The sequence below is a fragment of the Hirundo rustica genome, chromosome 1 (assembly GCF_015227805.2).
Source record: "Hirundo rustica isolate bHirRus1 chromosome 1, bHirRus1.pri.v3, whole genome shotgun sequence".
NCBI lineage: Eukaryota > Metazoa > Chordata > Aves > Passeriformes > Hirundinidae > Hirundo > Hirundo rustica.
Genome location: NC_053450.1, coordinates 85,452,079 through 85,466,218, shown reverse-complemented (window position 1 = coordinate 85,466,218; position 14,140 = coordinate 85,452,079). Strand labels below are relative to the sequence as shown.

General features: G+C 39.9%; 1 protein-coding gene across 6 annotated transcripts in view; it reads right to left on the bottom strand.

The window, feature by feature from the left end:
- Positions 1-14,140, bottom strand: part of GMDS (GDP-mannose 4,6-dehydratase) — a 411,509-nt gene that overhangs the window by 85,216 nt on the left and 312,153 nt on the right. The window lies entirely within an intron of this gene.

Sequence of the window (14,140 nt, the reverse complement as noted above, 5' to 3'; positions counted from 1 at the left end):
ACAGCGGGAGTTTCTGCAGGGGAGACTTTAATATGTTTACTTTTGAACACTGAGACTTGGTTTAGTACCCATGAGCATGGATTCACTTGTTTAAAGCACTGCATGAACTGACATTGATACGTGGAAAAGAGCAAAATTTTGTAATATCTCAGTCCAGAGTGCTGTTGTCTGTCTGCTACAGAATGATGTCAAACACACTGAAGGATGAAAATATGGATCCTTTTGGCTGTTTTATTCTGCCACATTTGTTTTGCCTAAGATGAGATTTTAATTAAGAGTAAGTATTTAAAAAGGTATTTATCCAAGGTAATCCAGTGTCCCTGCTGAATATTAAAGTACTGTAGAAGAAACCTTTGACAGAGGTTTTTTCAGAGGACTGTTCTTGCAGCAAGGGTTCCACAGTATCTTTTGAAGCAAAACTTCAACGGATTCAACATGTTCGTATTTCATGGGACCAGCTTTTAATTCCCACAGCAATGTCTTTCACAGGGTCCTCTCCCACAAACAAGTAATGATGGGTGGGCGCCATCTCAGAGGGCTGGCCGGCTAAGTCAGCATGAAAGTCAGAAAGCAGATGGAAAAGAGGTATTCAAAGACATGTATGACTTGTCTGAGCTATCACCACAGGTACATTTCAATTTTCTGATGTGCAAGGCAGTGCTCTAGTGACTGGACTGTTTGCCTGCATAGGAGCTGTAATTGTACAGATAAATTATTACTTTAGATCAATCAAAATGATGCAAACGCTTCATTTCCTTTTGAGGGGAACAGGGAATACCTGTATGGCATGATCCTCATTTAATAAATAACCAGAAAAGGGAAACAAAATAATTCAACTCTCACTCCATATGGTAAAAAGGACTGTCATCCTCTCACATTGTAATCCATGATGCTATTTGCATTGACCTCTTCACATCAGCTTTAAAGGAAACAACTTTAGTAGGTCCCTTGATGGTAGTGGATATTCTGCAAATCAGATTAATAAAAGCTCTGGGATAGCTCAGTTTCTCTCGGTAAATACCACCTGAAATATTCAATTTTTCTTCTGTATTCTCAATAATTCAGTGTCCTGCATAGCGAGGCAATACATTTCACTTAAATGGTTCTAGGTGCAAGACATTTTTCTTTGCAGTTACTATTTTACGCATCTTCCAAAGTTTTGACAAGATTTTGTTAACATGTTCCTTTTGAACTTTTTTACTTCTTGAATGTGCGCGGAAGGCTCGGTTTTGGGCAACTGCTGTGTAAGTCCTTGACATAAGTTATAAATCGTGCTTTAGGGAGATGACCTGCTGGGCAGGACAATGGCAGCAACTTTATTTTTCCTTTCCAGGATTGAACATCCTAGCCAATGACGCAGAAATCCCCAACTGGCTGATGAAACTCATCTTGTGGGGAGGAGATGTCTTAACTTGTATCTCTCATATGAGCTTTTTTGGAACACTGGGGTTTCCCTGCTGATTTGAGAGGTCACCATAAATCACCAACTCCTGTTTCTTCGTGACTGGACAAGCTTGCAAAGATTCACAGTAGCAGCAGCTGCACAGAAAGGTAACAGGAGTATCTAAAATAAGGGGTTGATAGTTTTGGTTCTCCCAGCCCAGTGCCTGATTTCACAGACCTTCAGGCTTCCTTAAGCAGTCTAGCTGAAAACAACACGCTTCCTCGTATGAGAGGGCACTATTTGAGCAAATAAGGATTTCCAGCATTAGACAGTCAGTCGGGGCAGTGGTTCTCCTCCCACCTTTGGTGGATGTTTTCTGTACATAAATGAACTCCTTTTCTTGCCTTGACACTGTAGTGTCAGTTACACTGGAGAGAGATGCAAAAACAAAACCTCATTTCTTGGTAAAAATCCCCCCTTGCCCAAAAATGCTACACTGGTTTACCAAATATGCAATTAGCATAAGCACCTACTATTTACTATTACTGTTGGTAAAGTAATAGTAACAGGTCTAAGCAGAAGCAGGATCAGACTTCCAACATATTTTTTGCCACCCCTCCACTTTTAAACACCTCAGTATTGTAATTCCTTTGACACAGTTTCAGCGCAGGCACTTATGCCAAGATGTTCAGCAATCCAGCGAGTATTTAAAATATTTACACTTTACTTTTTGTATTAATATGAAATAGAGTTGAAAGTTTCTCTTTACTCTAAAACACACCCTACACTGAAGAAGGCAGCTGCAAAATACTAACAGAAAACCAGCCTTTGACAGTGGGCCCAATGAGGTTTTATGCATTTGGATTTATCATCTTTTGTCTATCATTACGAAAAAGCAAGCAATCACTGTCTTAGCAATGCGACTTAAACTGCAGTAAATTTCAACAGGATCAACTTAGAAATGATCAAACAATGCAGACAGAGTTGTTAAAAGTGATTCAAATCCGACTAGGAAAGAATGTTTAGATTAATGGTTACTTGAGAATCTATCACTGTGGGTTCTTTTATTTTTTCTGGCATTCGCAATTATTGGCATTTAGAGTTACCTCAATTCAATCAGGTATGAAAAAAATTAACATGCTAAAAATTACAAAGTAAGTGATATCTCTGTTTTGCTTTGGGGAAGGTGACCAAATACTGTTGCTTTGAATGGCTCTGCATGAACAGTCTATAAAAAATTGTCAAGGCAAGCCAGAAGAGAGAAAAAACATTGAACAAGTTCCATAGTCAGAATTATATTTCCTCAGGTACAGCCCATGACAAGCAATAAGACATCCATGTACAGGCAGTAGCCATATCCTTTCCCTACATCAAGCGCCAGGAATGTGATTCTACTCACATCAGACTAATAAAGATCCTTGACCTATGAATTTCTAGGCATTTCCTTTAAGAACTCATATTGTACCAGACTTGAGGCTGAGAACGAGAGGAAAGGGGGTGATACAGCTCCAGGTTTATTTGTCATTACTGAATGGCTTACTGGTTTTAACGGAGGGGAAAAGCTTTGTTTAAATTTCCACTGAAAGTAATTAATGGTTATTGACTGGCAAATGAAGAACAGGTGACACTCTGAATTAGAAGATAAATGATCTCATGTTCTAGCGTGATAATGGGTTAGTAATTGCTACAAAGCCTCAGATTAGTGTGCCCCATCATAATGCTAGATCATGTCCAGAACACAAAGGCCTCTGTGTGAGAGGTATTCAGCCGTTCACCTCCTGATCCAGCTGCAGAGTGATTTGCTCCATTTATTCTCTGATGGACTGCACAACTGAGGCAAAAGTTCACCCATTCTCACCTTCCTGTTCACATGCTGAACCACATGACCCATGACATGGCTGAACTGGGATAAAAACATTGCCCAGCTTTGGCTCTTGGCTATCATTTAACCATCACAAGGTCATATATTTTAGGAATTTTTCTGGTGCAGGAACTGAGAATTGTGGATTTTCCTGTATTTATCTGTAAAGGCTTTTTTAGATGGGCCGATAGCAAGTAAAGAAATTACTTGTGTTCAGTTCTGCCACCCTCTCCCTAACTTTTTGCCTAGTCCAGATAATGAAATATGGGTAGATGTTGGAAAGGAGGAGAAAACTACCACGGAAACAATTCAGGCTTTGACTCTCTTAGAGTAAGACTCCTCCCTTAATGGCAAAAGTGACAAAACATATTTTTCATATTTGAATTCTTTTTGGCTCTGGTCTAGAGAGTCACAAGTCTAAAGGCACTTCTATGTCATTTGCTTTTAAAGACAGAAACCTAACAGGAGATACGTAGCTAGTCTAGCAAGCAGACACACTTTTATGATTATGTGGACTAGGATATCTGTTCTGCATGCCTGAACTCCAGCCTCTGCCAAATTTTTTCCTCTTTCATCTTTCCCCTCTACCCTTTTCTCTATATAAACTCCTGCCAGTAGTAAGCACCATTTTCAAGCAACATATCCAGAACATGCAGTCCACTCCCTGCCCAAATTTCTTTGTTTATGCAGTGTTTGCAGCATGGGCTAGTTAGCAGGAAAACCCAAGTCTGACTAACACAACCCCCATACAGATACATTTTGTGCATGCGCTGCCACTATGGTTGTGATGCGTCTGCTTGTCTCGAGAATCTAGAGTATGCTGTAGATGTGTTTCACCATTAACTTCCAGTCTAGCATCCCAGTAAGAAAACATTTATTAACTGGGTTGTCATCCATGGATAACAAAGACCCGGTAGCTGAGGTTATGTTTAACTTCATATATTTGAGATTTTTGTTTCACTGTCTGCTCTCGCACTATGTATAGTTAAAATGGGCTCATGATCAGGTATCTTCCTATTCAAGAGCAAAAAGAAATCCAAGTTTTTAAGATTTTAAAGTACAGCTGATGATTTCTGCCCTAGAAATAAAAGACATTTTTATTCAAAAGAATAAGTATAAAGCCTTTTCATATGTCTTATCCAATTCAAGACCCAAACCAGATATGACTGAACAGGTTTCACAGTGGGATAAATAGGAAATGTTCCCGTTGGTACTAATTACTATTGCACTGCACTGCTACATAGCAGTTTTTTTCCAAGACCTATACTGTAGAAAAAACCACTTTTGTATGTATTTCTAGGTGTTATGCAGAGAAATTCTGACTTTGTATTTGCCACACATGGAGGAAAAAAAAAATCTAAGCAAATCGGTAATGTTTACTTTAGGAGATGGAACAGATAGTTGCAGCCTGATGCATGGTGCATTTTCTGTGAGTTTCAGAGGCAAAGAAGCAGAGGCTGGTGAATGTCTAGCTCTACTTACTTATCGCTGCAGAAAGAATGGGTTACCTCAAGGCTGTCAACAATCAGGAAGCAATGTCTGACTAAGTCAGAAAACATCACCACCTGGAGAGACCCAGCTGTACATTATCACCATTTATAGAATTCTATCTTTATGGTATTCCATACTCTATTGTCTAGAAGTGGGCAGAAGCATTCAGTGGGTTGGATATGGTACTGTAGTGATCCCAAACATAGCTATCCTGCTGGGGTCACCGCTGAGAAGGAGAATTGAGCATTTTGGGCCAAAGCATGATGAGCCTTTACAGGGATGTGGGAGAAAAGGAGAGCCTTCTCCCCATATGGTGAGCACAAAGGCCTGGCATGACTGCTGTTCCTGCGCACATCATGAGGGACTGTTCCATTCGTGCCGCAAAAGACAGGGCTATTGTACCACCTCCCTATCTGCATTGTCCCAACTCAACTGCACTGGCATGGATAGAGGCTGCTTGGCATCTCCTGTGTTGAGCGCCATATGGAGATGTCATGCCCACGCACTTCCTGCCTGCCTGGGACGCGAAGCAGTTCCAGATGCCACCACCTGGCTCCTCCGGACACAACCCAGCTGACTGGCTGTGGTTTCTCAAGCTGTTACAGAAGTGACCACAATTGATGATGGTGCCTCAGAAAAGTGAGATGGGACATTGACTCAGAACTCTGAACCCAAAATGACTCCCAGTTTATCTATTTACTCACTTTTGGAGGGGCAGAGGAGGAAGAAAAGGTGCTACACTGAGGGCTGAGTCACTCGCATCTGATTGACTTCTGTGACTGTTAAAAGAGTAGGTGTGTCCTGGGCGTACCCCACACACTCTCAGAGTGTGTTATACAAGGAGATTATATAAAGACACAGTGAGACTTACATATAATACACAACACAGGGAGGGGAAAAAATCTGCTTACACGTTTTGCACACAACAGGGGCATAGAACACATGGCTGAAAAACACCAGTGAAGCTGAAGTGCAACACAAAACTGTTGTGATCAGAGTAAATTGTAAGCTGCCTCTGCCTGACAGCCAACATACAAAAGTGTTGGGCATGATCCCATGCTCCCTGCCACAATAGGAGCTCAGTCTAGAGTAATGACTATTGCTTTAGTACTTGTTTCTGACAATGTTATAGGTCAGGGCAAGCACGGCAGGGACACTCTTGCCAAAGAAAACCACAGGGATGTGCTGCCAGGCATGCCGATACTCCCAAGAAGCCAGTGACAGCAGGAATATGGGAGTATGCATAATCAATGTACCACTATGCTTTTTTCGCCCTAAATTACAACCCTTCTTGCTCAGCTACTTAAAAAGCAAGGGTGCACACCCAATAAGTAAGAACCGTACTGGGTTGTCACAGCTTGTTTTTGAAAGGCAAACATAAATTCAGGGTTAAAGTCATTGTCTATCATTGCAATTGGTGACTTTTCACATGCTCAACCCTTTCTCAAAACCTCCAGCAAAAGAGGTACTTCCCAAGAAGGGCAGGACACATGCCTCTTCCTTTCCTCTAAAGAGTCATCATCCTGTTTTCTCAGATTACCAAAAATCACAGCGTTGGTGCAAGATCTGTTGCTCAAGGAACCTTCATTCATGGAAAAATCCTTCTGAACACCGTTTAAGTATCTATCGGATCTCATCAGTTTAAATGCATTTTGATATGCTTCTTCCTTAACTGTGTAATGCTGAACATAAGGACTGCAAAGTCTGTGTACAAAGTTTTTCCTTCAGCTGTGTCTTTTCTGCTCACACAGAGGAGACATTGAGTACTTATGACATGGCAGCTGCTTCCATTCAGAAGAGCACCATTTGCAAACCATAGACATCGCTGACACAAAAGTATAAAATGGGAACAGATTTGAGAGGAAAACATTTTCCTCTGAGAGAAAAAAACCCCATAATTTGATAAGAAACAATGGAAAATTTACCTCAAGAATCTCAGGAAAGTAAACAAACAGCAAGTTTCCCAGGATGAGATAGGGACTCATTTTATAAACTTTCTCAGAAATTTTGAAGTTACAGTTGAGAAGTTTCCACAGAAGCAATTTGAAGCCTGCTTGCTGATTTAGTAAAATCCCATGGTTTGGCTCTGGAGGTGAACTTGTTCAGAGCAGAACTGTGTTCAGGTCTATGATTTTCTCTTTCAAGTTGAAAGAGTATAGTTGATACATTGAAAGATAATAATCCAACAATTATAAAGTTACTAAGATAATAAAATACCTGATAATCTTTGTGGACCATCTCAAACGAAAACAATATCAATGTCTTCTGAAACAAAAGCCCTCACATCTGTAGGAAATACTGGGAAATACTGTCTAACTTCTCTCTCGTAAGTAGATAGGCCAATTGTTTTATAGGTCTCAGGGAGGACTCGTGAAACTTTAGTAGGCAGTTCTATTAATAAAAACCACAAGAATTATAATCCAGATAAACCTTAAAGGTCAACCTTCCCTGTTAACGCAACATGGTGTTTCTCACATGGACCTCGGGTGAGCACAAAGTTCTCATTGTGTTATCGAAAACTAGACTACTCCTTTTTTTTTTTTCTTGTGTCACTGAATGTCAAAATATTGTTCTTTCAATATGTGGAAGTATTTGTATACAGTTTTATAACTGATCTTTAGTTGCTAGCTGGAGGCAGAAAAGAAACAGTAAAGCTGTTTGTTGGGAAACCTCAACCAACAATGAAAATTAATATAGTCCTTTTTTCCTGCCAAAAAATTTTGAACAGATTTTTAAGTCCACAATGGTTTGTTTATTCTTCAAATGGTTAGATTGGAAGTGACATGTGTGACACAAAGTAAATTAATGAAAAAATGCAGAAAGGATGCACATATCCTCTGCTTCTTTCATTTCAATTTTGGAGGATATTGTCGCAATTGCTAACAAAGAGCTTCCTTAATTTCTGTTTAAGAGAAAAGGGAAAAAAATTCAAAGCTAAAGGAAAAAAAAAAAAAAAAAAAGAAGAAAAATCTGAATTGCAGAAAGCATGTGAGAGTTTAACCACTCAGATTTGAATTATATAGAAAAGACTATAGAACAAATACATGTTTCCCAGGCTCCACCTAGCAGGCAATTCGGAAAGATATTTGACCCACTTTCCCCTCCCTTTTTACCCTTCCAGAATTAATTTTCCCTGCTATTTTTATATGAATGTAAGACAAAATACCTCTTCACAAAGAGGCAGACTCCCATTTGACAGGATTACTCACCGCTAAAGTAAAGGGTTGTACCCAGGTTGCGGTGAGGGCAGAGGAGTCTTAGGGACCCATGCCAGGAAGGGCTGGCTGGGGTCATGATCTAACCACAAGAAAACAGATGAGGCTTTCAAGTCAAGTACTGGCATGTTTGCTGGAGCAAAACTATCAGCCTCAGAATAATGATCACAATGTAGATCTTGATCACAAAATGTTTACAGTGCAACATTTGACTATAAAAAGATCCTGGTTCCTGCTTCTTCCCACCTGTTTACCTCCTATTTCTTTCCCGGATTGCTTAAACACTTACAGCTAAGCACAAGCTGACTTGTGCTCCTTTTGATGGTGTAGGAGGAACAGCATGATCTACGGGCCAAAGTACTACTGATCTCCACAGAAACAAAAATGCTGCTATCCATACCATGACTCAGAAAATCATTTTCTCTCTCCAGATCTTCCTTTCCCTTCCTCCCATCTGTCAAAACTGCTTCTGCAGCTTGCTAGCTTCTCTGCTCCAGGTTTGTAGGTCTGCCCAGTGCCTATCCAGTAAGGGGCCCTGACTCAGGTTAAACCATTAGCTGTACTGTAAAAAAAATGCTAAGAGCAGCAGGGAACTGCCAGAGCACAGGGAGATAGGCTCAGAGATAATAAAGTAGCACTTCATAATGTTTATAGATGTTTGAGGGTATAACTGGGAGAAAGAAGAGCAATCCTTTAAGACAGTAAGAGTAACAAGAGAAGAGCACTGAGACAAAATTTATTTACAGCGTTATTGAAAAAAAAAATGCAGGGAGAAAGAGTGAGTTAATAATACAAAATTAACCTGAAATTTACTTCATAATTTACATTTCCCCCTCAAATTTCCTGAGTTCTTGCTTCACACTTTTGAACTTCATGCATTTTCTCCTCAGACTGCTATGAGTTTCCAAAGATGTTACATTTCTGAATATTAATCTAAAATAAATGAATTGAAATGTTAATTTACTCCTCTTGAGAAAAATATTTACTATTGGTTGGGCTCTTAAAAATTAGAATCCTCATCTGAATAATCTAAGTAAATAAAGAGACTGCTATCTTAAACACATTGCTGAACTTCACTTTTTGATGTTATCGCAGTTTTCGGTGTACCAGAGTTGGAAGTAAGAAAAATTTCCACCATTAAGTCATTGTTACTTATGAGACAGTGATAAAATTTCACATCAGGCACCATTTTACTAACTGTAAAAAGCAAGAAGTCATCTGAAAAAAGAGAAAAAGGATGCTAAAGTAATGTCATTCCTGGTACAATGGACTTTTTTTCTTTTCCTTTAGCAGAACATTTCAGGTGACAACATTTTGGAATTTGATGCTAAATTCTCTTGGATGACTACAGACTGAGACAAGCACACGGCTTTGATGCCTCAGGGATATGGTAATGCAATGCAGAGGGATTTATTTTCTTTTTTATTTTTACCTCATGTCAGAAGTTCAATTTTAGGCCAACAGTACCCAAAACGGCCACCATGTGATTCAACAGCTTATGCAAAGAGTCTGGAGGTTTTAACCCAAGCCTAGGGACAGAGGAATCTGCCTCACAGGCTTTGCACATTGTTAGCACTACAGTGATTCTGACTGAGTTCCTCCATGCTCAGGGTCTGGTACAAGCTTGTGATCTCTGCCATCCGAAATTGGGGTATGGAAATCTCAGCTAGAAAAAGACAACAGCAAAATGATTCCAGAAACCAAAGAATGTGTTATAGAAGTCTGGCTGCTCTGTGCAGATGTGAAAAGGCAATGTGAAGATTACTTTTGAGCATGCTCAAAAATACATTTGGAGGGCATTTTGCATTGACCTTCTCTTGGCTTGCTCTGACCATTCTGATTCCACCGTCATTAGTAATTACTGTTCCTGCAACAGCAGTCAGTCGCACCAAATCCTGCATCAGAGAAAAGGGAAGGATCTGCACTGAAACCATAGATACGGCTGCTCTCCATGGGCTAGTGTCAGAATGGAATAGAAAATTTTATTCAGTTTGTTCCCAGCAATAAATACAATCCTGGCATCCTGGATAAATCCTTCACATAACAGCATGTGTTCTTTTATGCACCCTGGGAGCGATTCTATTTAAAGCCATAGAATTGTGGGTGTGAGACTGTAAGCACATCCACTTACCCAAAACAAAATTAAAACCTGTGTTATATTAGAGTCAGGAGAGCTGTTACGAAAAATGCAAACCATATGAAGTTTTAAGTATACTTATGTTTTTTATCTGTCTCTGTGTAGCATATACAATTGACTTTCACTGCCTGAGATGAAGTGATGACAAGTGTTTTACCATATTATTACAGAATACCCCAGTAGCATTATCGCACTTCAACTTTTGCTTGCAATAAATCTCTGCTACATGCATGTCAGAAGTCATTGCTCATATCACATCCAGACAAATTAAGGGCCCTCCCTCCCCAGTGGACATGAACGAGACTCCACACACACTAGGTATCCTGCCATTAAGGCTGGAATAACTCCCACAGGTCAGGCACCGGCAACAACGTTCCCACACGCATTACTTGGCAAGGGCCAGAGGTCTGTTCTCAGGCAAATAACGGTGGCACAGGCATGAGTCATTGCAGAATGCAATGGATTTATCACCACAATGACACCATCATCCCTTATATGCTGGTTTCCATATGTAAGTCTCAATCAATTCTTTTCAGTCCTCTCAGAGATTTATAACTCAACTGCTGAAACATATTTCACATGAACACAATTCTCTGTTCTGTATATTTTTTGCTGTAGCTATACCGTAAACCATATTCTAATTACAAAGATCCAGCTTTAGGTCAAGGCTGCTTATTGGTTTCAGTTTAGTTCAACCAAATGATGAGCAGTGTCCCAGTCTCAGCAGTGTTAATGACTCTCTTTGGGGCCTTCACTAAAGCATTTAATCTTAACAGCCCAGATTCTGCTGTCTATGAAGCTGGAGTCATAGGATTTATGCAAGTAAAGCGCTGTAAGAAAGTTAAGTATAGCACAGACATTTCATGATGAAGTGCATTATTTGTTATAGAATTAGATTTGACTTTGCACTTTTATATTGAAAGGTAGGAATTCAAACATTCTTCCTTAATACTGACTCGCTCTGGACTACTTAAAGACAAAGGAGCAAGGAAATGTAAGGATGAGATCAGACAGAAACCATTGTTAGATGATATTCTCCAAAATTCAACAAAATAGACATTTATTGAGATAGTGATCATTTTTGTCATGATGCAAGAAATAAGGGAGATAACTACTCGGGTGATCAAGATACTAATAACAAGCTACAGTGGTGTCTTTTGCTCTCTTGCCTAAACTTCAGAAAAATTATTTTTTCCCTTTTTTGCAAAATAATTGAAGGGAACTTGTAAATTAACTCTTTGAATATTTTCCCAGAGAAATACTCTGTCCTGCAAACCATGCCTAATTCCAGCTTTATGTGAAATCAACTGCATTTATTTCTACAGCCTAACAGCATAAAAGAGAGGAAAGTGGGGCATGTAGTTCATGTCACTGTAAGTAGCTCTCTGATGCCACAGTCTTTTCTGTATTTGACCCAAGATGTAGTTGTAAAACCACGTATGAAACAAACTGCTGCATCACATGGTAATGTAGTAACTAAGCTTATTATTAAACCTCCTCACTTAGTATTCATTCCCTTTTCAGCACAAAGAAAATAGCAAAGCATGAGACCATGTGGGAAGGAAAGGAAATAAAACCATCCTGCTGCACATCCTGGAGAAGCATCTACAGCCTGAGACTACTGTATTCAGACCTCCCTCGAATCCTGCCCTCTCTAGCTGCCACCTCGCAGTCCCCACGCTGACCCCCTGAATCAAGCCAGATGGGACTGGCAGAGACATGTCAAGGAAGTGCTGAAAAGGTGACTTGGGTCTCTGGCAGCTAGTCTGGAGCTCATTTCTATGTGAAATCTCTGGGGGCTCCTGCTTTGCAATTTCTCAGGAATGTTTAATTCTCGTCATCCCTTTGCTGAGTCTCTCTGGAGAGGTCATGGAGGCCTGTGACATCCCTGGAGGGCACTGCCTAACTAAATTAGCATGAGATAACTTTGGACTCTCTTCCAAACAAGAAAATACAAGGGAGAGAATTTCATTAAAAGCAGAAGACTAGGTGATCCAAGTTAATCCCAGCCCAGAGCTGCTGCAGAAATGCTCTCTGTTTATATTTTGACTTTACTCTCTGTTACAGAGTTCACTGACTATAATGGAAGCTGTGTTAAGTGCACAACTTGACCTCAGTTGACCAAATCTTAGTTTCATAATAATGACAAAAAGTGGGTTAGGCAGCTTTAAAAAGTCTGATTAGTTACTGTTTTGCCCGTTTGTGTGTGAGTATGTCAGGCACTGAGCGAATGGTAGTAGATAAGCACTGATGTACTTTATTCTTTATATGAGCTTCTTCACCAACAGACGTGAAGAGGCTTAGCAAATACAACCAAGTCCCAAACTTGCATTTTTGGGGTTTTTTTTAAGACTTGTGTACACAGAATTTTATTCAGGCTCCTTCAGTGGGTGATGGAAAAAAAAGACAAGTTGGAGAAGAGGGAATGGCAATGTCTGCACCCTGTTCTGCAGTAATGTTTCTCATGTAGCTCAAGGGTAGGGTAAGAAAGGTAGATCAACACAGCCAGCAATATCCCACCTCATCTTCCAGCAGTGAAGGAATCCCAGCAACCACCACAGCAAATAACTCCAAACCAAGGATTTGATTGTCTGTATACAAACAGGATGGGGAGCAAATCAGAATTTTTTTTTTTTTTTACTTGGGCTGAAATTGTTACAGCTGACACTAGGGAAACAGGAGATAAACAAAAAGGTATCCAAAAAACCCCATTGCCTGAGCTTCATCTAGTGGAAAAACTGAGCTGGTGAGACCCAGGAATTCACACTTCAAAGTACTGTTAAATATACTGGTAGTAATAGAGCGAGACCACCTAACTCAGTACAATATGAATTAAAACCACATTATTCTTGAAAAGATGAGATTAGAAAGGAAAATCTTTATTAAATGCTGTTTATAAGTCAGTCCTGCATAACAGCATGCTTTGGCTATATTGGGACAAATCCTCCTTCTGAGAAGACAAGAAGAAAAGGAAAAGGTACAAAAGTTCATGCAGTTCACATTAAGGACAACCCAATGTGCTGTCTCCCTTCAGGAAGGAAATATTAGCATGGCCCCTTAGCTATACTCTGAGGGCAGTGATCTGCTGGGAAACATGATTTCCAGAGGCAGATTTTGGGGCACCAGCAGGTTAAACTAGGGTTCTTACTCCTGTCACAGTTGTCTCTTTTTCACAGAAGGACCGCTGCTTTGCCATAGGTGGCACCAAGTTTGTACACGTGCAGTTAAAAAGCAAATTTTCCCACTGAGCTTTCCAGAAGCTGGGTGTCTGTTTAGTAAGTGCTTTTCCTAGTCTTCCCCAGCAAGATGAAATCATACGCCAAAGGAGAAAGTTATTCCAGCATGGGAGAGAGACTGGAGAAAAATGTTATCAAGATAACTTCCTTTCACAGTGAATATTCTTACCCACTCCTTAGAGCTTGCTTCATCACCAAAATCACACCCTGAAATCAGGCATGTGGGCCCAAATCCAGCCCCCCGGGAGTCAGTCAAATCTTTGCTATAGACTTCTGTAAGGATGGAATTTCATTCCATATGTAGGAGCCTGTCACGGCCAAAGGCGAAAAAGAAAGGGTGTTTTCCACACAGGCTGTGCTCTTCTGCTTTTGTGCCCCTTGGGAAACTGGTACAATTAGATCCCTATTATTATATACTGGAAAGGCATATTTGGCACTGCATGTGAGTTTATGTACTTAAAAAGGAGGGAAATTTTAAATATAACTTACTCTCTTTCAAACACCAGACTTTATATATAAACAGTTCAAAGTTGCTACAGTCTGGTAAGTGAATAATTAGGGAAAAAAGCATGTGAAATATATGATTAGCTGGCAGAGAAAGAGTGCTAAATAAGATTCTAACCCCTTTTAAATGCCAAAACAAGGGATAAAAATTCATATTTGTGTCCAAAAAAATAATCAACCTAACTTCAAAAATTTGAATCAGAACCACAAGGAAGGAGACTTTATAGCTATAAGCTTTTGTCTTTATTGTAGGGCTTCCTGGTAAGGTGAAAATAGGAAAATTAACCCAAAGAGACTAAAGGTGTGATCTCA